At 40.3% G+C, this 24,593-nt stretch overlaps 1 long non-coding RNA gene across 2 annotated transcripts in view; it reads left to right on the top strand.

Annotated features, from left to right (window-relative positions):
• LOC125086063 (uncharacterized) overlaps positions 1-24,593 on the top strand; it is a 96,010-nt gene that overhangs the window by 22,944 nt on the left and 48,473 nt on the right. For both annotated transcript variants that reach the window (XR_007123085.1, XR_007123086.1), the window contains exon 2: positions 14,314-14,423. This is a non-coding gene — a long non-coding RNA (uncharacterized LOC125086063). The remainder of the gene's footprint in view (positions 1-14,313; positions 14,424-24,593) is intronic.

Raw genomic sequence — 24,593 nt, forward strand, 5'->3', positions numbered from 1 at the left:
TTTGTCCATTTGATGTTGTCCAAGAGGTCTCTTGCTCTGTCCTCATCATTTAAAATTATTTTTTTTGTTGTTCAGCTTCTGTGCTTTCTGTCACCGTCTTCAAGATCACTACATTCTTCTAAATCCTCTAACCTGTCAATTCCCTGTAGTGTGTTTATTTCAATTATTATATTCTTTAGCTCTCATTGTTTCTTTTAAATATTTTCTATCTATTGTAGGTCTCACTGAGTTCCTCCATTCTTTCTTCTTGGCCAGTGAATATCTTCATAATTACTTTAAAGTCTTTATCAGGTATATTGCTTTTTTCTCTTTTTAAATTTTAATTATTCATTTAAATTCAATTTAGTTAACATAAACTGTATTATTAATTTCAGGGCAGAATTTAGCGATTCATCAGTTGCATATTAAAACTCAGTGCTCGTTACAAGTGCCCTCCTTAAGGCTCATCACTCAGTTACCGCATTCCCTCACCCATGTGCCCTCCAGCAACCCTCAGTTTATTTCCTATAGCTAAAAGTTTCTTATGGTTTATTCCCTCTCTGTTTTTATCTTATTTTGCCTTCCCTTCCCCTGTGTTCATCTTCCCCTGTGTTCATCATTTAAAAAAATTCCACATGCGAATGAAATCATATGGTATTTGTCTTTCTCTGACTTATTTCACGTAACATAATACTCTCTAGTTCCATCCACATCATTGCAAATGGCAAGATTTCATTTTTTTTCTTCTCATTTTTTTTATTATGTTAAGTTAGCCACCATGCAGTACATCAATAGTTTTTCATGTAGTGTTCAAACAAGATTTCATTTCAATAGTGGTGAGAGTAGACATCCCTGTTGTGTTCCTGACCTTAGGGAAAAAGCTCTGTTTATTCCTGTTGAGGATAATATTCACTGTGGGTCTTCTTTATGTTCTCTCTATCCCCATGTAGTGGAAAGTTTTTATCAAGAAAGGATGCTATATTTTGTCAAATGCTTTTTCTGCATCTGTTGAGAGGATTATTTCTTTTCTTTTCTTTTCTTTTTAAAGATTTTGTTTATTTATTTGGCAGAGATCACAAGTAGGCAGAAAGACAGGTAGAGGGAGAGAGAGGGAGGGAAGCAGGCTCCCTACTGAGCAGAGAGCCTGATGCGGGGCTCAATCCCAGGACCCTGGGATCATGATCTGAGCCGAAGGCAGAGGCTTTAACCCACTGAGCCACCCAGGCATCCCTATTTCTTTTATTAATGTGGTGTGTCATGTTGATTTTATTTGCAGGTGTTGAACCATTCATGCAGCCCAGGAGTGAATACCATTTGGTCATGGTGAATAATTCTAATGTACTGTTTGATCCTATAGCTAGTATCTTGGTGAGAATTTTTGCATCCATGTTCATCAGGGATATTGGTCTGTAATTCTCCTTAGTGGGGTCTTTGTCTGGTTTTGGTATCAAGGTAATGCTGATGTCATAGAATGAATTTGGAAGTTTTCTTTCCATTGCTATTTTTTGGAACCGTTTCAGAAGAATAGGTATTAATTCTTCTTTAAAAGATTGATAGATTTCCCCTGGGAAGCCATCCAGCCCTGGACACTTGTTTGTTGGGAGATTTTTGATTAGTGATTAGATTTCTTTGGTGGTTATGGGTCTGTTCAGGTTTCCTATTTCTTCTTGCTTTGGTTTTGTTTGTTTATATGTTTCTAGGAATTTATCCATTTCTTCCAGATTGCCTAATTTGTTGGCATATAATTGCTCATAATATTCTCTTATAATTGTATTTCTTTGATGTCAGTTTTCCCTCTTTTGTTCATGGTTTTATTTGGATCCTTTCTCTTTTCTTTTTGATAAGTCTGGCTAAGGGTTAATCAATCTTATTAATTCTTTCAAAGAAAGAACCAGGTCCTAGTTTCTTGTGCTCTCGCTCTGTGTCAAATAAATAAAATCTTAAAAAAACAAAATAAGATAAAACTAGAGACACCTGGTTGGCTCAGTCATCAGGTGTCTGCCTTTGGCTCGGGTTGTGATCCCAGGGTCCTGGGATGGAACCCGCATGGGGCGCCTTGATCTGCAGGGAACCTGCTTCTCGCTCTGCCTGCTGCTCCCCCTGCTGCTCCCCCTGCTTGTGCACATGTGCTCTCTCTCTCTCTGTCAAATAAATAAATAAAATTTTTAAAGAAAAAACTAGATCCCCAAATAAGAAAAATATATAAACAGTGCAAAATAAAATACAATGAAAGGTACCAAAAATTTTTTAAAAAATATAAAGTATAGGGCGCCTGGGTGGCTCAGTGGGTTAAGCCACTGCCTTCGGCTCAGGTCATGATCTTAGGATCCTGGGATTGAGCCCCGCATCGGGCTCTGCTCAGCAGGGAGCCTGCTTCCCCCTCTCTCTCTGCCTGCCTCTCTGCCTACTTGTGATCTCTCTCTGTCAGATAAATAAATAAAATCTTTTAAAAATATATAAAGTATATGTAAAAAATTAAAAAATAAATGAAAAATAAACAAAAAAATAATAAAAGATTAAAGAATAAAAATACAAAGAATACTATTGTTTTCCCCTATTGCTGAACATTTGCACCCCTCGATAATTAGTAATCTTGTGGGAGGGAATTATTTGTGCTGGTCTTCTGGGGGAGGGGCCTATTGGGCAGATTCTCAGGTGGACTTGTCCTAGTGGACAAGCGCCTCCAGGGTGCAGGAAGGCAGGGCTTAGTGTAAGCAGCTCCAGACTCCACTAGGTGGTGCTGTTTTGCCCTTGAAGGCTTTCAGCACCTAGAGTAGGAATGAATATGGTAGTTTCTAGCCCTGGAGTTAAAAATTTGCTCCCCCCACTGTTCATTGAGCCCTCACAGAAAAGCAGTCAATCACTCCTATATCTCCAGTGTCCATCAAAACTTTGTGTTCACCCAGTCTATGACCCAGTGTTTTTATCTCACGCATGTGACTGAGATTCAGAACTGCAAATTTTAGGGACCCGAGCTATTCCTGGGGAAAGAGGGATGTCTCACCAGGGTTCTGCGTCTTACTGGACCCCTCCCTGGAAAGTGGTCGCAGGACTGCCCAGCAGCTTGCAGTTGATGGCAGCACAGAGCAAAAAACCTGTATGGAGACTCCCTGTTCTCAGCAGGCTTCCTCACTCCTATGCCCCGGAACTTCGCTGCCCCTAGACAGTGCCCTTTCTTCTTGTGATCCAGGGGATCCTCAGATCACGCTGTCACAGCTTGGATTCCACCCAGCTTCACCATCTGAACACATTCAAGCCAGGCACACCCCCACTGTAGTGGACTGCTAAACATTCCGATTTTGCACTCTGCTGCTGATACCACTTTGCGGTAACCTCCTTAAGCAGGCTCCCTCCCCCCGTCCACGGGTTCAGATCTCCTGGTCTTCCAAATGGTGGTCACTTCTCTACTTGCAGATGCGCAGCATTTGTTTTGTCAGACCTCTGACTGGTTTCTTGGATGTTCTGAATGATTTGATAACTATCTAGTTGTATCAAGGGATGAGACAAACCTAAGGTCCCCTACCCCTCTGCCATCTTCTTTTTTCTCCTTATCTCTGTTTTATTCTTTTTCTGAGTGTTTTCTTCTCCTTTCTTTTGGAGCATATTACTCTGTCTCCCCATTTTGTTTGACTGTGTGTTTTTTCTTCCTATGTATTATGTAAAACAGCTACTTCTCCTAAAGTTGAAGGAGTGGTCTTGTGTATGGTGACGTCTGTACAGATGGTGTGTCTTGGTGACTTTGCTGGCTGGCTGGAGCTGTGGCTTCAATGCTAGTTACTTTTATCAACCGTGGATTTTTATGGAGATAATGAAGAAAAAATAATTACATAAACAAGAAAAGAAAAACAAGAAATGAAGAAAAAAAAGAAGAACAAGAAAGAACAAAACCTGGGTGTCTGGGGTGGCTGTCTGTTGGGCCACCTGCCTTCAGCTTGGGTCATGATCCCAGGGTGCCACATTGGGCTCCTTGCTCAACAGGGAGTCAGCTTCTCCCTCTCCCTCGGCCCTACCTGCTGCTCATTCTCACTGGCTCTCTCTCTCTCAAATGAATAAGTAAAAAATCTTTTTAAAAAAAGAACAGAACCAAAAAGAAAAATAAAAACAGAATGAGACAAATTTTAAAGAGTAGAAAATAAAATAGTAAAAATGAAAAGAGACACAAAACCATAGCTTCTTTTCTTGCCCCAGCAACACAGGGTGACTGGTGGAGGCTTGTGGACCCTGGGGTCACTGGTGTTGGAAGCACACCTTGAGCCAGGCCTGAGTAGGGTAGCTGGAAGAGAGAGGTGGACAGAGAGAATATGTTCCTGCAGTTCCTCAGCCCTCTTAAATATGGCTTTTTTTCTTCTGTACCGCAACACCCGGAGCTGGTGTGGGCTTCAGGACCCTGGGCTTGCTGAAGTTGCAGGCTCCCAGTGATAATCTGACCCTCCAGTTATGGCATGTGAACCAGCCCCTTATGTTGGCCAGACCCTGCTCTGGTCTGGCTTTTTTTTTTTTTTTAAAGATTTTATTTATTTATTTGACAGAGAGAGATCACAAGTAGACGGAGAGGAAGGCAGAGAGAGAGAGAGAGAGGGAAGCAGGCTTCTTGCTGAGCAGAGAGCCCGATGTGGGACTCGATCCCAGGACCCTGAGATCATGACATGAGCCGAAGGCAGCGGCTTAACCCACTGAGCCACCCAGGCGCCCTGGTCTGGCTTTTGAGGTCAAGGTGGAGAGAATTCCTACAATTCTTTAGCCAGCCCTTTCAAACCATGGGTCTTTTTTCCTATGTCCCTGTATCTAGGGCTGATAAGGGCTCATGGACACTGGGCTGGCTCAAGTTGTAAGCTCCCTGAGATGATGGGACCTGCCATTGTGGTGTCCAGACCCTCCTCTCGTCTAGGCTCTGAAGGGGGAGTGGGAGCGTAAACCCTAAGGTTCTCCATTTCCTCTGACCTGAAGAGCATTCCTGCAGGTCCTCTGCCACTCCTCAGAGGTCTGGCGTTGTCTCTTTTATATGCTAGTTGCTCTTTTAAGCTGCGTGTTTTTTTCTGTGCCCAAGCACTGAGAGGTCTGTTCCCAGTCTCTCAGTACTATCCCTTCTCACCACGGTTTTGCCGCACTGGAGGTGTGGGTTCCCTTTGTTTCTACGTCTCTGTCTCTCTAGTTGTTCTGTCTTGGGTTGTTCATTAGCTGTACAGTCAGCCCTCAGTTCTTCAGGATACACTGTCTTATTAATATGTGTAATTTGGTATGTTCTACAGAGGATGTGAGTTCACAATCTTCCTACATCACTGTTTTGAATCCCAGAAGTCCCCAGATTGAACTTTAATAGCCTCTTGAGGCTAAGAAGCCAAGTACTTGCTATCAGACTTCACCTGCAATACCTATAGATTTGGGTTACTTGATCTCTTCTTGAGGTCCTAAAAATATCCTGAGGTACTGGCACCTGCGAGGGATTAATCTTTGCTTGCCTGGTAAGGCTGTGAGGAATCCTGTAAGCAAGGTTTCAGGCTGATTTTTCAAGAGGCTTTTTATTGGCTCCATAAAGTTAATCTTAGTTCCTTAAAGGTGCCTGTTCATATCATTTTTCTCTCAAATATGATATTCTAGTCATAGCCTTGGTAATATAGCAATGTTTGCAATAGTGTCCCGTTACAAGGAGAACAGATTCTTACTGAACTTATGCAAATAAATATATTGCCAAGAAAACATAAGCATACTCACTGAGAATTCTGGAGGGATCAGGTAGGGAGAAAAAGATAAATATTTCAACTCTGTTTACAAAGTTATAACTTACAAATTGCTGGAAGTCACAGTTAGCTTAAGAGGAAAGGTCCTTTTATAACTGGAAAATAAAATAAGGAACCAGCAATATATCAGACAAAATGTCCTGATAATTACAATCATCTTCATTAGTTTATTCAGCCCCATGTAACTAATACTTGATATTAATCTTTTAAAAATACTTTATGAGGGGGGCGCCTGGGTGGCTCAGTGGGTTAAAGCCCCTGCCTTCGGCTCAGGTCATGATCCCAGGGTCCTGGGATCGAGCCCCGCATCGGGCTCTCTGCTCGGCAGGGAGCCTGCTTCCCTTCCTCTCTCTCTCTGCCTGCCTCTCTGCCTACTTGTGATCTCTGTCTGCCAAATAAATAAGTAAAATCTTAAAAAAATAAATAAATAAATAAAAATACTTTATGAGGCTATCAGTTTCTCCAGCAGACTTCTGTAAATTCTTAGTTCAATAGTATAATGTTAAAGTTATTAGAGAGCTTTATTCTAGAGTACTTGTTGGTCTTTTCTCTGAATCTCCTTGAAGATGAAACATTTTGCAAATATCAATAAAACTATAACTATAAATGACAGAAAGTCTTAAAAGTGATAATGGCAAAAATCTGATTAGTGTATTACAATGCAACTAACAAGGAAATTTGATTATTTCTGGGACATACTATATTTCAAGACAATAACTAAAATCACAACTGATAACCTACCAGTACATAGCAGATTTCTAAGAGTTTCATATAATTTCTAGAGCACTTACCTTAACATATATTTACACAAACATAATCTAAGAAGGCGTAGCATCTCTTACTTGACAGTGCCTCTCCTGTAATTGAACGTACCAAATATGTCTAGTTTAACATCTCTCTTTTATGAAGACAAAGTCTTGGAAATTTTCCAGGGACCCTCTGGAAATTACAAATTTAGTTTAGGATTAAAAGACTTCATTTTAAAATGTGACTTGGGGAACACCTGGGTGGCTCAGTTGGTTAAGCGGCTGCCTTTTGCTCAGTTCATGACCCTGGAATCCGCTTCTCCTTCTGACCTTCTTCCCTCTCATTCTCTCTTTCAAAGAAATAAATCTTTAAAAAAAAAAAAAATGCCTAAAGCTGATGGAGCCTGATTATAAAGTCCAAGTAAGTAAAGTGAACCTTAATGCTAGTTTTGAGGGCTTGTGTTAAATGCTGAAAGCTAGGAAATGAATTTATATTAGTGACCTGTATACTTTGAACCAAAAAAAGAGTGCTTTCTGTAAATCTTGTAGGGAAAGGGAAGTTAGGCAGATGGGGCCAGATTTTGATAAGGAGAATTTAGCTTGGACGTGGACATTAATTTTTGTCTAAAATCTAGTGTCTGTTCTCTCATCTTGTCAAAGAGAGTCCCTAAGGCTAGCTGTTATACTAATAAAACAATTAAGAACCTCGTGCAAGAAATTTTTTCTTTCAAACATAGCCAACCTCAAGGATCCATTATCTGGCCACTGATGATAAGGACCTTCTTAATAGTGACTAAAACCAATAAGCCATTTTTTAGAAAGACTGGAGACAACTTTCCATGTTTAGACCATGGACACAAGAAGCATCCCTGGAGAGGGCATGGATGATGTAGCTCCCCATGATCCAAAAGTGTACTCCCAAATATAGTCTAAGAAAGCAAAAGCCTTTGTTCCACTGGTGGTAAGGACGGTATAGTGAAAACAAGTCTGGTCTCCCATCCTAGACCTGCTTATCTGTGTCATCAGGCAGAATGGGACTTTTCCATTACTAATGAGCAAAGATGTTTAGGTTAAAAGGTCACCGCCCATAAGGGACTTTTGTTATGACAACCGCCCCTGAGCTCTGCCATGACTGAACAAGGAGAGTGCTACTTGTACCTGTGGATCTTGGAACCCCACTCTGTTTTGCCAAAGAAGGTATACTTACCTGGGTGGCCGAGACCAGAGAGAATATTCTCACTGATTGTAAAGCCAAGCTCTTAGAACATAGACAAAAAGTAAGAAAAAAAAAACCCTTATTTGGATTTTATACAGGGAACCTATAGCAAAGTTTGTCCAAGTAGATGACAGTCTGAGGAGAACTATGAAATCATTCTGTGAGGCTCGCTTGAACAGCAGGCTTAAGAGTCCTGCATTATGTCCTATGGTAATTCCTTTTTATGACAAATGCCCCCCCACCCCCCCAAAAAAAAGAGAGAGAGAGAAAGGTAAACAGTGACCATCTCTGGGAGGAAATGAAACTGTCAAACCAAGAGTATTCTGCCAAATTTTCCAGAGTCCCTAAGCTCAAGAAACTAGTTCCACAAAGTTTCTCTCTTTGTGAGAAACTTTCTCACAAAAAGGTGAGAAACTTTTTGTGAGAAAGTTTCTCACAAAGAGAGAAAGATTTCTCACCATTCTCACATACATTAGACCCTACAGACAGAGCGCTGGGGGTTGATGGGCTTGTCAGATGTCTCAGGATTTCTCAGGTGCAGTGCTGTCCAGCTAGAGTTTATCCTGCAGATGATGCCATCTGTGGGGCAGGAAAAATTTTCTTGTAGCCTTCAAGGCCCTTCTAGATGCCCTGAGAATTAAATTAACATGGACAGATTAACAGGAGAAAAAAAAGTTTATGTTTGCACAAAACCCAATATTAAAATCAAGACCCAAAGAAAAGACTGAAGCATGCAACTTTTCTATATAAAGCTTCAATTAGTACAGAATTTGGGCTGGGATAGTAAGTTTGTAAAAGTAATAAGGTTTTGTTACTATTGGTTTCTTCCGCTTGGAACTCTTTGTCTCTGACTCTAGGGATGTCTGTTTCTTGGTAGAAGAGGGTGACTTTCACATGGGAGATTTATTGATGGTTTTCTGGAAACAAAGGAGGGTCACTGTGTTCTTCCTGCACAGGACATTTCTTAAGTAACTTTAATTCAAAATAATTAATATGCCATTGCAGAACATTCTGGGTGGCCCTGATCCCCTATACTGATAAACCTAGGACCCCATCAGGCAGCCAGGCCAAATGGGCTCTGTCACCATTTAGAAGCTGTTGCCTCAAAGATTTTCAAGGATGGGATTCCTTCATCCTGGAGGCTGTGTAGCTGGCTGGGGATCAGCCCTAGCTCCACAGCTCTGGAGGCCCCTGGCCACCCACACCTGGCTGTTGGGGTGAACACTGCCCGTGCTCTCACCACACAGGTCAGAGAAGCAAATGACCTGGAACTGGACTGTGTTGAGAGAATCCAGGTCTCAAGAGTGAGCTCTTGGGGGTCCGTGGCATCTGCCTCCTTCCAAGCCCCAGTATAAACAAAAGTACGTATTTCCCCTGAAGTCATGCTGGAGGAAACTAGACTATCTTGCCAGAATAGGATCCATAATCAAGCCTCCCAGTTCTCTCTTTTTTGGAGGATAGCCTATCAGTCTTCCAGGCCCCATCCTGACAGTGTAGTCCAGTTTCCTACAGGTCTGCCTTCAGGGAGAATATACATAGTTATGTAGGTTAGGTCTTGGAATTGAACCCCCAACAACCCTTTCCAATGACCTAGCCTGTCAGGACCCTGCCCTGTTCAAGTTCCCTGTGTACCCTGAACTGAACTGTATGTGCGTGCTCACTATATACCTTGTCATGGGTTGGGCAGGGAAAATTTTAATTTATCCTTCAAGGTTCTTCTAGCTGAACTGAGAATTAACACTGAACAGATTAATAGGAGGGGGGAAAAAGCTGGCCTGGGGAGGCTGAGGTCCTACAGGCCTGGTTCCTAGCCACAAGCACAGCCTTCAGGGTGAAGAAAGCCCAACCCTTGTAAATCTTTCAGAGGAGGCAGTAGCTTTTTTTTTTTTTTTTTAAAGATTTTATTTATTTATTTGACAGAGAAAGATCACAAGCAGGCAGAGAGGCAGGCAGAGAGAGAGGAGGAAGCAGGCTCCCTGCCGAGCAGAGAGCCCGATGCGGGGCTCGATCCCAGGACCCTGAGATCATGACCTGAGCCGAAGCCAGCGGCTTAACCCACTGAGCCACCCAGGCACCCCGAGGCAGTAGCTTTTAAACTGGCAACAGTCAGTCCACTTATTAGGTTGGTTTCCTGTTACGATCCTGGGTTTACCAGGAATCAAAGATACCCTGGCCAGTCCGCCTGGCCCCTCCCGGCAGGAGAGCCCAGATTCCTTCAGCTTTTATCTTTGGTGTGTATTAATTTGATGTGATTTCAAATCCATTTATAACAAAGATAAAAAAGAAATTCTGGAAGTTGTTTTGGTATAAGAATGAAGTACATTGGGGCACCTTGGAGGGGTGCCTGGGTGTCTCAGTGGGTTAAAACCTCTGCCTTCGGCTCAGGTCATGATCCCATGGTCCTGGGATCGAGCCCTACATTGGGCTCTCTACCTACTTGTGATCTCTATCAAATAAATAAATAAAATCTTAAAAAAAAATAATGAAGTGCATTGTGTCAGGATGTCATCATTTCATCTGTTCTCACTCATGAGAACTTAATAGCTCAGTGGCTGGGGGTCCTGGCCATAGGCTTGTCAATAAAAACATATGAAGAAGCAAAACAAGTATGACAAGGGGACATTAGGTTATAAATACTGAGAGTTTATGAGGACTAATCTTGAGAGTGTTTGGTTTGGGCAAGACTATACTTTGCTAATCTAAAATGACACTTAAAGACCTAGAGGCAGTCGGGTTCTACCAACCAAGGTTGAGATGACTCTTTATTGGCAATGGTGAAAGCCATGCAGTGTCCTTGCAAAGATCATCTGCCCTTGTTCCCTAGCAACACACTCTAGCAACATGAGACTTTTGCACTAACAGCTGGACTTTAGCTCCAGGTTGGCTAAATGGTCCCTCTTGGGTACCAACTCCTATAATGTTAAATAAGTCCAAAATGGAGTCCTTTGTTCCTCACACCAACAAAACAAGACTTAATTACTGTTTCAGCCTACTCCACAGAAGTGACCTTTCAAAAGTCAATCTGAAATTTACTAATCAGCAATAATGAGGTAATCTTCATGATTTAAAAAAAAATATGTTCATCCCTTCACCCCTAAAAACCAACAAACAAAAAGGATATCCTGGACTGAAACAATTCTTTCTTCTTCTATTAACTTCCTTGCCCCACCGTTCTTCCTATAAAAACCTTCCGTTTTGTAAAACTCCTCAGAGCATCTCTCTACTTGCTGGATAGGGTGTTGCTCGACTCATGAATCATTAATAAGCCAAGCAGATCTTCACATTTATGCACTAGAATTTTTTTTTTTTTAACAAGAGGTATACCTTAAATAAATTTGGATTTTATCCCTTTCACCTTCCTTGCCTGGAACGTGTGATTAATCTATCATTGTAGTAATGGAGAGAAAATGGAACTAAGAAGGTTATTTGAAATGGAGCCGGGGGGACATTGAGGAAGATGGGACTATTCATCTTTTGTCTCAATTTCTCAGCTAAAATCAAGATATCTGCTGCATGTTTAAATGGAAGTAAATGGACTTGCCACTTAATATGAGCTCTAGTAAACCATCACAAATAGATTAGTATAACTGTAGCTATACCAGCACCAATCAATTTAACCTACCATTAAGGATTATTTACAAAAAGATTTCATTGTTCCCTGTACTAGTTTCTGTAATACCCCTATCCTCCCTGTCTGTAAACCACATGGGAGAGGATGGAAGTTTGCACAGGACCTCAGGGCAATAATATTAATATTCCTCAGCACCCTATAGGATCCAGCCTTCACACCTTGTTCATATCCATTCCCTAATAGCAATACCTCTACTATTATAGACCTTTGCAATGCCTTCTTTAACCTACCTGTTGATCCTGAAAGTTGGTTCTTATCTGCCTTCATCTGGGAAGGACAACAGTATGCATGGACTGTCATGCCACAGAGCTATACTGAAAGCCCCAGTTCTCATGTTTCATCATACTCAACCTTTATCCTCTAGCAGATCAAATTCTTATGGTCTTCTCTCTCACCCCCAAGTGTTACTGTCACATGCCGTAATTTCTTAAATCCTGCTACTCTACTGCCTTTACCCTCTGATGAAACTCATGACTGTATCTAACAGACTTCTCATAGCACTTCACAATGCAAACTTAGTCTGGTCTACCAGTGGTTTGTATCTTTTTTTTTTTTCTTAAGATTTTATTTATTTATTTGACAGAGATCACAGGTAGGCAGAGAAACAGGCAGAGAGAGAGGGGAAGCAGGCTCCCGGCTGAGAAGAGAGCCCAACGTGGGGCTCAATCCCAGGACCCCGGGATCACGACCTGAGCAAAGGCTTTAACCCACTGAGCCACCCAGGCGCCCCCAGTGGTTTGTATCTTAAAGATAAAACAAGAAACTATCAAGCTGGCTATGTGGTTGTCTCCTTAACAGAAAACATTGAAGCAGGACCAATCACTGCAGCCCTCTTAGCTCAAGAAGCTGAATTATTTGCCTTAACCAGAGCAAGGTTCTTCCTTTGGCAGAAGGACGAACCATTAATATTTACACCAGAAGTCGCTGTGTTGTTGGTATAGCACATGATTTTTGGTATGTTCTGGTAACAAAGAGGGTTTGAACCTCTATTGGACAACAGATTGAAAATAGTCCTTAGGTCCTTGTATAGCATCTGATAGTTCCAAGATATAAGTCTTCAGTCATTATCAAAATCCTGGCCATTCAGTGGCCAACACCAAGGAAACAAAGGGAATCATTCGGCTGATGCAGCTGCCAAATAGGCTGCTTTTAAAAATTATAAACCACTTTTTGAATCCTCACTTGTACCTTCTGACTTTACCAAAAATCTTAAAGATTAAAAGAAACTTGGTCTGATCAAGGCTGCCAATTTGACTCTCAGTGAAATCTTTGGTATATGTCAAATGACAGACCAGTCCTCTCTGATTATGTCCAGAAACAATTTTTTTTCTTTTTCCTTTTTTTAAAAGTTATTTTTATTAACATATAATGTATTATTTGCCCCAGGGTACAGGTCTGTGAATCATCAGGCTTACACATTTCACAGCACTCATAGCACATACCCTCCCCAATGTCCACAACCCAACCACCCTCTCCCTAACCACCCCCCTGGCCAGCAACCCTCAGTGTGTTTCCTGGGATTAAGAGTCTCTTATGGTTTGTCTCCCTCCCGATCCCATCTTGTTTCATTTTTCCCCCTTTACCCTTCACAACCCCGCCCCCGCCCTGCCTCTCAAATTCCTCATATCAGGAGATCATATGATAATTATCTTTCTCTGATTGACTAATTTCACTCAGAATAGTACCCTCTAGTTCTATCCATGTCATTGCAAATGGCAAGATTTCATTTCTTTTGATGGCTGCATAGTATTCCATTGTGTATGTATGTATGTATCTATCTATATATATCACATATTCTTTATAGAAACAAATTTTTAATTGTATTCATGAACTTACCCATTGGAATGCTGACAAGATGGTCCTACAGGGAAAACAATACTTTTGGAAACCATCTCCAAAAATATCCTCAAATTTATGAAAAATGTCAGATTTGCCTTAAACATAACCCTGGAAAACCAGGGTTCAAAAGAAAAATTTCCCTTCTGGGCCCTTTGAGATATAGCATTTGGATTTTATCCAGCTGTCACCATCTCTATATTATTTTCTCCCTAGGTAGAAGCCTCTCCTTGCCACAGATCTATGGCCTTAGCAGTAGAAAAATTTCATTAGAAAAAATTATTCCATAGTCACCAAACTGTGGAAAGAACCAAGATGCCCTTCAGTGGACAAATGGATAAAGAAGATATGGTCCATATATACTATGGAGTATTATGCCTCCCTCAGAAAGGATGAATACCCAACGTTTGTATCAACATGGATGGGACTAGAGGAGATTATGCTGAGTGAAATAAGTCAAGCAGAGAGAGTCAATTATCATATGGTTTCACTTATTTGTGGAGCATAAGGAATAACAGGGAGGACATGGGGAGATGGAGAGAAGGGAGTTGGGGGAAATTAGAAGGGAAGACAAACCATGAGAGACTGTGGACTCTGAGAAACAAACTGAGGGTTTTCGAGGGGGGTGGTGAGGGTTTGGGTGAGCCTGGTGGTGGGTATTAAGGAGGGCACGTATTGCATGGGACACTGGGTGTGGTGCATAAACAGTGAATTCTGGAACACTGAAAAGAAATTTAAAGAAAAATAAATTAAAATTAAAAAAAGAAAAGAAAAGAAAAGATTATTCCAAATTGGGGAATGCCCTCAGAACTTCATAGTGACTGAGGGACCCATTTCACTAGATATTATACGGTCACTTGCCACATTTGGCCAATGATACAACACTTCCACTGTGCCTATCATCCTCAATCATCTAGCCTTGTAGAATGTATCAATGACATTTTAAAAACCCAGTTGGCAAATTTATGGAATTTTTCTACTTGCCATGACCAAGAGCTCTTCCCTGGTACTATGGAATCTTTGACCCATTCCTTCTGGGAGACTAAGCTCTTACTCTTTGAAATAACTGGAAAACCAATGAGAATAGATCAAGGTACATATGAACTCAGCTTACTTAAAGGTAAGTTGATGACTCACTATAAAGGAACTAATTCAGGCCCTTTTTAGCAGGGAAATGAACACCTCAAACATCATGGCCTTTAACCCAGAGACATGGTTTATTGGAAAAGGCACCTCCATCAAGATTCCCTCCAGGAGGGTATGGAGGATCATACCAGGTACTATTGAAATCCTTGTGCTGCTAAATCAGAAGGCATAGACTCGGAGGTTTATGCTTCTTATTTTAAAAAATCTCCAACATCTAACTGAACTACCAGACCTACAAGAGACTTTAAAGGGAGAAAAAGCAGATGACATCTGTATAGACTGTTCTCCCAGGACTCAGGACCAGGCCAGTATTATGTTTGCAAGAGTCATCACACCAATATTTGGCTTATGAGTTTATTAATATTTCTCTTCCCCCTCATTACTGCTTTCAATTGGAAGAACAGTGCCATAATTTAGATGTCTCAATCCCTTGCTACTTCTAAAAAATTTTCTGACTGTACACCTACAGGGTAGTTTACTGATAAGGACCCCATAATGTTATTTATATGCAACTTCGCCATGGTGCCAAATACTTCCATTAGTTACTACAAAACAGCCCCCTCTAACACTTATTCTGTCAGATATTGCCTCAAGAAAAGCTTCCGTGTTTTATGCTTATTTCCCCCTAAATTAGAGACCACCTCAAATGCAATCTGGTACAGTCATTGAAGGTTCCTCAAAAAGTTAAAAAGATAGAACTACCCTATGATCCTGCAATCACACTGCAGGGTAAAGCAATTGTCATGAGAAGCACTGGGTGATGTATGGAGTTGCTGACTTACTATATTGTACACCTGAAACTAATATAACAGCATGCTAACTAATGAACTAAAATAAAAACTTAGAAAAAATTAGAGACTACCTCCTATGTTAACAGAACTTTTATTAGCAAAATATAGAAACCTACTCCCTCCTTCTCCTAGAATTACCTTTATACAAATTGTATATCTTTTACCTGTTCCAATAGAATTTTTTCCAACTGTCCGTTTCCATTAGGCCAAACTCTTTGCATATCTCTTTTTGAAAGTACTGACCCATTATGCACCATGCCTTCTGATACTATCCTTTGACAACTCAAGATTGCCCTTTTATGGGAAATACGTTTAACCAAACCACTGGACTCCCAAGACCCTCTGATCCCTTGGCTAGATATTATCCTCCTTCTCTTTTCTCAAAATGAAAGTTTAAACAAACAAAAATTATGTGGCATTCTATGCACCCCTAAAAGATACATCTTTGCACACATGTTACCACACCTGAGGCATTTGATTGTTTAGATCGCTGAATTACTGGCCAGTGCCTCTGGGGCTGCCTTCTTCCCCCCTCAGCATTCTTAGAGCCCAGTTAACCTCCCATCAAGAAAAGGGCCTTGTTCATAAGAGAATTATCCTGAGAATCTTTGTGAAGCTAACAGCTATGTACATTCCAAAGGAGGTGATTTTCTGTGGGCTTTTCTGGTGAGATCAGTAATGATCTCTTCCAAGTTTTATTTTCCTGGCTGGGGGTTGGTACCCTCCAATGTAACATGTTACAAAATTTAACCAGAACAGTTAGTCAAATTACTTGCTTGATGGCCTGAGCTATTCAGGTTCAAGAAAAATCTTTAGATTCCCTAAATAGCATCAGATTATTTACTTGCAGTCCAAGTAGGGGTTTGTGCCATAGCTAAAACCTCATGTTGTACTTAAACACTTCCCAACAAGTGAAATTGGAGCTCACTAAACTACTTAAATTAGCTAAATCTTTAAAGAGAAATTCAAGCTTTGTACTAGAATGGTTTGATTTTAAATTCTCATCTTTTTAATTGGCTTCTCTCAGGACTCAGGACTCTTGCATTTTGAGTATACAAATTATATTATTATTGTTTTAAGTTGTATTTATTGTTTTGGTACTAGTTGCTTAAAGACTTAAAAATATTCATCAAACTTACCCACTGACAACCAAAAAGTGAAACTTCAGCTGACATAGTCTAAAGTCCACTTCCTTAAACCTCCTTGTTTCCCAAATGTGGCCTTAAGACTCTTGCATAGCAAGCCTGTTAAACATGATGAATACTGACTAACCATGAGACTGTCCACTTAGGTACTTGGTGGACCTGGAGCAGGTTGTTGGCCATTTCAGCATTGCAATGAGATTACAAAACCAAAGGTTGATCATTGATGCTTTCTGTATGCAAATATCTCAGTCAAAAGGGGGTAATGATAATGGAGCAAAGCATTGCTGGGGCGCCTGGGTGGTTCAGTGGGTTAAAGCCTCTGCCTTTGGCTCAGGTCATGGTCCCAGGATCCTGGGATCGAGCCCCACATCGGGCTCTCTGCTCAGCAGGGAGCCTGCTTCCACCTCTCTCTCTCTTCCTGCCTCTCTGCCTGCTTGTGATCTCTGTCTGTCAAAATAAATAAATAAAATCTTAAAAAAAAAAAAAAAAAGCATTGCTAAGAGGGTTATTTAAAATGGAGCTCAGATACTGAGGAAGTGGGGCTCATGTACATATTCTGCCTCAAATTCTCAGAGTTCTGGAACTCACCTAAAAATCATTGGCTGCATGTTGAAGTGGACATAAATGGATTTTCCAATTAACACTAGCCCTAGCAACTGATCACATATAGATTAGTGTTATAGTAGCTATACCAGCACCAATTACATTTAATTTGAAATAACTTACTTAAATTTCCTCTTTCCTCTTTATAAACTCTAATTTGGTGTTATATGTAACTAATGAATCATTGAACACTACATCAAAAACTAATGAGGCTATGTTGGTTAATTGAGCATAAGGGAAAACCCTCTAATTTCCTTTATCTCTCCTCCAGAGCACAATTTTTATTTTGGTTGAATCTGTGTCTCCCAGATTGCAATCCCTAACACTCCAACTAAATGCATGTATTTTATTTTGCATCTTGCAGTTTTGTCTTTTGTTGGTCACAGTTGATTTAGAGTATGTTATTTCTTTATTGGCTTATTAAAGATATGCTCCTGTATGCTATTGAGTTGTAAAATCCCACAGTGAAACTGTGTGAAGCAAACTGTTGCCAAACTGAGTATTTATGTGTCTCCCCCACCAAAATAATTGGGTAGCCTACAATCCAAAGCAAAGTAGTAATAATTAATGTTGGTCAGTACTCGGGGATATATCCTACTCCATGCCAAATTTGAAATATAGGTTGATACATTATATTAAATTTATAATTGATTAAAATCTGGTTAGGCCCATTCTCAGATTGAGAAATTTTAAACTTAATATACTATTTACATCTGTAACAGCCTACTGAAATTATAAACAGCCTTTGAATGGACAAAACTGACAGCTGATATAATTTGGTACTACATTGGCACAATAATTATTTGTGATGCTTTACCATACTATAGACACTTAATAGAGCATTCCAAATAGTTTTATATGATAAGGCTTTTTTTTTTTTATGTTAGCCACCATGCAGTACATCATTAGTGTTTGAGGAAGTGTTTTCAGTGATTCATTAGTTGCATTTTGAACACAGTTGTGTAAGACAGGAGGAAAAGAGCAAATATGCCTTGGTAGCTAACTCTACTAAAATTACTCAGCAGGTGGTTTAAGGGCCAAATAGGTTTTATATTAACTTCTGAGGATTCCTGGAGACCTACTGAGGACTTAGTTTGGATAATACTTAAAATTAAGGAAACTCCAGATTTTGGCTTGATCAACTCAGTTTGTTATATCTTGTATTAAAAAGAATAACAGAGAGGGGATGCCTGGCTAGCTCAGTCAGTAGAGCATGAGGCTCTTGGTCTTAGGGTTATGCGTTTGAGCCCCACATAGGGTATAGAGATTTTTAAAGTCTTTAAGAAAAAAGAGGAAGAGCAACTAAGGGTTAAGGGAAGATGGCAGCAGAGTAGGAGGACCTAGGCTTGCCTCGTCGCATGAATACAACTAGAAAACTATCAAATCATCCCAGATACCCCAGAAATCAACCTGAAGCCTGGCAGAACAAACTCCACAACTAAAGGTAGAGAAGAGGCCACATTGAAGAAGGTAGGAAATGTGGAGACACAGTTTGGGAGAGTAATGGATCATGGTTGCTGCAGTGGGGAGGAAGCTGATTCCAGAGAAGGGTGAGAAATAATGTAGCACACAAGGGACCCCACACGGAGAAGACAAATTCCCATAACAGTTGGCTTAGAAAGCAAGATGGATTGAATTTCATGAATTCTTGCAACTATCAGGGCTTCAGGAATTTTTAAGATCAGCAGGCTTGCCTTGGGAAAAACCCAGATGGTACTGGGGGTGCTTTTGGAGAGAAGGCAGGGCAAACAACCCATGAACATACAATGTGGAAACCGTGATATGAAGAGTTCCTGGGGCACACAGTGGGGAGGTTATTTGCTCAGCTCAGAGCATGTCCCAGAGAGGCAGCATTCGTGGAGAGACCAGAACAAAGGAACTGGCAGGCCCCATGTCCCTTCCCTCTGCCCTTCACCTAAGCACAGGGCCACCTGTGGGAACCAGCACAGCACCAACATTCACTACCTACCTTAGACCAAACACCATTCCCCATGTCTGGTGGAACCGCCCTTCCTAGTCATGTTTGCCTCAGTCCCAGTGCTGCCCCTCACCCCCCAAGAAGATTAGCCTAACACCCTGCCAACACTTCATCTCCCAACCTAGGAGTTTTGCAGGGCCTCATTTCTGGTGGCAGTGGTGACAGGTCTCATTTTACAAGCAGACCAGAGCACATCTAGTTAAAACCTGCCACACTCCGGTTGGGGACCAAACATGGCCCACAACAGGCAAAGAGAGGCTCTCCAGATGACTGGCCTGAAGGATAAAGTGGCCAGGGGACGCCTGGGTGGCTCAGTTGGTTAAGCGGCTGCCTTTGGCTCAGGTCATGATCCCAGTGTCTTGGGATCGAGTCCCACATCGGGCTCCTTGCTCAGCGGGGAGCCTGCTTCTCCCTCTGCCTCTGCCTACCACTCTGTCTGCCTGTGCTCATGCTCGCTCCCTCTCTCTCTCTAACAAATAAATAAAATCTTAAAAAAAAAAAAAAGAGAGTTACTTTAAAGTGGCCAGGACACAACAGCAGAGTACAGGCAGCACACATTGCAGACATTCCCGGAAGTTCTAGGCCCTGGGAAAGAGGAGACACTATACTGCAGGGCACTATAGGACCTCTTCTTCATAAGGCCATTATACTTAAGAACAGGACATATAGCTGACTTTCCTAACACACAGAGCCTTAGAGAAAATAACACCAAGGAATTTGCCTTCAATGAAGGAACAGAACAATGCCACAGTCAGTTTTTAAGTGAAACGTAGGGGTAACATGCCTGATGGAGAATTTAAAGTAATGATCATAAAGATACTCACTAAACTTGAGAGAAGAGTGGAAGACATCAATCAGACCTTTAATACAGAGATATCTGCTATATTACTAGCAGAGAGAAAGTTTCAATAAATCAAATGAGAAACATGCTGATGTAATGAACAGCAGCCTGGAAGAAGCAGAACAAATTAATGACCTAGAAGATAGAGTAATGGAAAATAATCAAGTTGAACAAAAGAGAGAAAAAGAATTATGCAAAATGAGATTAGACCTAGAGAACTCGGTGATTCCATCAAACATAATGAGACTCATAGTGAGAAAAGGGAACAGAGAACATATTTGAAGAAATAATAGCCCAAAACTTCCCTGATCTGGGGAAGGAGATGAATAGTCAGATCCAGGGGACATAGAGTCCCCCCTCCCAAGCAAAATCAACAAAAGCATATCCACACCAAGACATATTGTAATTAAAATGGCAAAATGTAATGATAAAAAAATTTAAAAGCAGCAAGACAAAAAAAAGACAATTACATACAAGGGAAACCCTGTAAAGCTATTAGTGGATTTTTCAGCAGAAACTTTGCAAACCAGAAGGGAATGGTATGGTATTTGAAGTGCCATATAGAAAAAAACTTGCACCCAAGAATACCATATCCAGGAAGGCTATCATTCAGAATAGAGAGATAAAGAGTTTCTCAGACAAAAACTAAAGCCATTCATGACCACTAACCAGCCCTCCAAGAATTATTAAAGAGGACTGTTTGAGTGGAAAGACAAGACCAAAAGTGACAATATGAAAGTGGGAAAAATAGAAAGATGAATATTTCTTTTAAAAGAATCAGCCAAGGAACTCACAAAAGGATGTAAAATATGACACCTAAAATGTGGGGAGGAGAGGAGTAAAGAATGAGTTCAAATTTAAAAACAACCATCAACTTAATATAGACTATTATGCAGAAGATGTTACATGCAAATCTAATGGTAATCACATCAAAAAACCCAATACAAAGCTAAGAATAAAGAGAAAGAAGTCCAGGGGCCTGGGTAGCTCAGTTGGTTAACCATCTACCTTCAGCTCAGGTCATGATCCCAGGTTCCCGGGATCAAGTCCTGCATCGGGCTCCCTGCTCATCAGGGAGCCTGCTTCTCTTTCTGCCCCTCCCCTCTGTTCATGTGTGCATCTCTCTCTCGTGCGCACACGCATCTGTTCATGTGCAAAAATAAAAATACTTTAAAAAAATCCAAATATATCACTAAAACAAATGAGCAAACTATGAAAGAGAGAAAGACAAGGATCAAGAAAAACTTTAGAAACAACCACAAAACAAGTAGTAAAATGGCAATAAGTACATATCAATAATTACTTTGAATTTAAATGGACTAAATGCTCCAATTAAAACACATAGGGTTACAGAATGGATATAAAAATGAGACCCATTTCTGTGCTGCTTACAGGAGACTAATTTTAGACCTAAAGACACCTGCAAATTGAAAGTGAAAGGATGGAAAACTTCTATCATGCAAATGGATTTCAAAAGAAAGCTAGAGTGGCAATACTTACATCAGACAAAATAGATTTTAAAACAAAGACTGTAGGGGCACCTGGGTGACTCAGTTGGTTAAGCGGCTGCCTTCAGCTCAGGTCATGATCCCAGAGTCCTGGGATCAAGCCCTGCATTGGGCTCTCTGCTCAGCAGAGAGACTGTCTCTCTCTCTCTGCCTGCCACTCTGCCTATTTCTGCTTGTGTGCATGCTCTCTCTCTCTCTCTCTCTCTCTCTGTGTCAAATAATTGAAAAAATCTTTTAAAAAACTCTGTAAAACAAAGACTAACAAGAGACAATGAAGGACACTATATAATCATAAACAGGACAATTCAACGAGAAGATATAATTGTAAATACTTATGCACCCAACATAGGAGCATCTACATACATAAAATAGTAACAAGCATAAATGAACTGATCAATAGTAATACAGTAATAGTAGAGGACTTGAACACCCCACTTATATCAATAGATCACCCAATCAGAAAATCAGTAAGGAAACAATGGCTTGGAATGACACAGTGTACTAGATGGATTTAGAAGATATATTTAGAACATTCCATCCTAAAACAGTAGATTACACAGTCTTTTCAGGTGCAGTTCTCTTCATGTTCAGGAGAAATGTTCTCCAAAATAGATAACATATTAACAAGTCTCAACTAATTCAAAAAGATTGACGTCATATCATGCATCTTTTCTGACCAACGTTATGAAACTGGAAGTCAATCACAAGAAAAAATCTGGAAAGACACAAGTACTTGAAGGTTAAGTAATATGCTACTAAACAATGAATGGGTCAACCATGAAATCAAAGAAGAAATCCCAAAGTACATGGAATCAAATGAAAACGAAAACAGAATGTTCTAAAACCTTTCCCTTCTAAGAGGGAAAGTTCACAGCAATACATGCGTACCTCAAGAGGTAAGAAAAATCTCAACCTAACCTTACACCTAAAGGAGCTAGAAAAAGAACAGACAAAACCTAAAACTGGCGGGAGGAAGGAAATAATGATTAAAGCAGCAATACATGATATAGATACTAAGAAATCAGAAAAGATAAATGAAACCAGTAGCTGGTTCTTTGAAAAGATAAAATTCATAAACCTCTAGCCAGACTTATTGAGAGAGAAAGAATTCAGACAAAATTACAAATGGAAGAGGAGAAATAGCAACCAACATCATAAAAATACAAATAATTCTAAGAGATTATTATGAAAAACTGTATGCCAACAAATTGGACAACTTAAAGAAAAGGATAAATTCCTAGAAACATATAGCTTACCAAAACTGAACCAGGAAGAAATAGAAAATTTGACTAGATCAATTACCAGCAAGGAGATTAAGTCAATAATCAAAAAACTTCCAAAAAAAAAAAGTCCGGGACCACACAGCTTCACAGGTGAATGCTTCCAAATATTTATTATTTATTTATTTATTTTTAAAATTTTTATTTATTTATTTGACAGTCAGAGATCACAAGTAAGCAGAGAGGTAGGCTGAGAGAGAGGGGAAAGCAGGCTCCCTGTTGAGCAGAGAGCCCGATGTGGGGCTTGATCCCAGGACCCTGAGATCATGACCTGAGCTGAAGGCAGAGGCTTAACCCACTGAGCCACCCAGGCAACCCTCTACCAAATATTTAAAGGAGGAGAGTTAATACCTATTCCCAAACTATTCTAAAAAATGGAAGAGGAAGGAAGGCTTCCAAATTCATTCTATGAGGTTATCCTTACCCCGAAAACAAAACCAGATTAAGACACTACAAAAAAAGAAAACTCTGACAACAAATACTAATGAAGAGAACCAACAATACATTAAAAAAATCATTCACCTCCATCAAGTTGGATCTATCCCTGGGATACAAGAGTGACTCAATATTTGCAAGTCAATCAGCATATTATATCGCATCAATTAAAGAAAGGATAAAAACCATAAAATCATTTCAGTAGATGCAGAAAGAGCAGTTGACAAAATACAACATCCATTCATGATAAAAGACCCCAACAAAGTAGGTTTAGAGGGAATATACCTCAACATTATAAAGGTCATCTGTGGAAAACCCACAGTGAACATCATACTCAGTGGGGAAAATTTAAGACCTTTTCCCCTAAGGGTCAGAAACAAGAAGACAGGGATGTTCATTCTCCCTGCTTTTATTCAGTATAGTAATGGAAGTCCTAGCCATAGCAATTACACAACAAAAGGAAATAAAATGCATATAAATTGATAAGGAAGAAGTAAATCTTCCACTTTTTGCAGATGATACTATATTTAAAAAACCCAAAAGACTACACCAGAAAACCACTAGAATAAATGATTCCATAAAGTCACAGGATACAAAATCAATGTGCAAAAATCTTTTGTATTTTTTAATTTTTTTGAAAGATTTTTATTTATTTATTTGACAGAGGTCACAAGGAGGCAGAGAGGCAGGCAGAAAGGAAGGGAAGCAGGCTCCCCGCTGAGCAGAGAGCCCAAAGCAGGGCTCGATCCCAGGATCCTGGGATCATGACCTGAGGTGAAGGCAGAGGCTTTAACCCACTGAGCCACCCAGGCGCCCCTCTTTTGTATTTCTATACACTAATAATGAAACAGCAGAAAGAAATCAAGAGAAAAAAAAATCCCATTTACAATTGCAACAAAAATAGTAAAATATATAAGAATAAACCCAACCAGGGGCGCCTGGGTGGCTCAGTGGGTTAAAGCCTCTGCCTTCGGCTCAGGTCATGATCCCAGGGTCCTGGGATCGAGCCCCACATCGGGCTCTCTGCTCGGCAGGGAACCCGCTTCCTCCTCTCTCTCTCTGCCTGCCTCGCTGCCTACCTGTGATCTCTGTCAAATAAATAAATAAAAAATCTTAAAAAAAAAAAAAAGAAACCCAACCAAAGATGTGAAAGACCTGTACTTTAAACTATAAAACAGTGATGAAAGAAATTGAAGATGACACAAAGAAATGGAAAGACATTCCATGCTCATGGCAGAGAAGAACAAATATTGTTAAAATGTCTATACTAGCGGCACCTGAGTGGCTCAGTTGGTTAAGCCACTGCCTTTGGCTCAGGTCATGATCCCAGGTCCTGGGATCGAGTCCCACATCAGGCTTCAGCACTACGGGGTGTCTGCTTCTTCCTCTGACCTTCTCTCCTCTCATGCTCTCTCTGTTTCTCTCTCAAATAAAATCTTAAAAAAATTTTTTTTAAATGTCTATACTACCTGAAGCAATCTAGATTTAATGCAATGTCTATCAAAATACCAACAGAACTAGGACAAACAATCCTAAAATGTATATGGAACCATAAAAGTCTCCAAATTGCCAAATCAATTTTGAAAAAGAAATGCAAAGCTGGAGGTATCATAATTTCAGACTTCAAGTTATATTACAAAGCTGTAGTAATCAAAACAGGGTGGTACTGGCATAAAAATAGACACATAGATCAATGGAACAGACTAGAAAACCTGGAAAT

This window comes from Lutra lutra, chromosome 15 (assembly GCF_902655055.1).
Source record: "Lutra lutra chromosome 15, mLutLut1.2, whole genome shotgun sequence".
Lineage (NCBI taxonomy): Eukaryota > Metazoa > Chordata > Mammalia > Carnivora > Mustelidae > Lutra > Lutra lutra.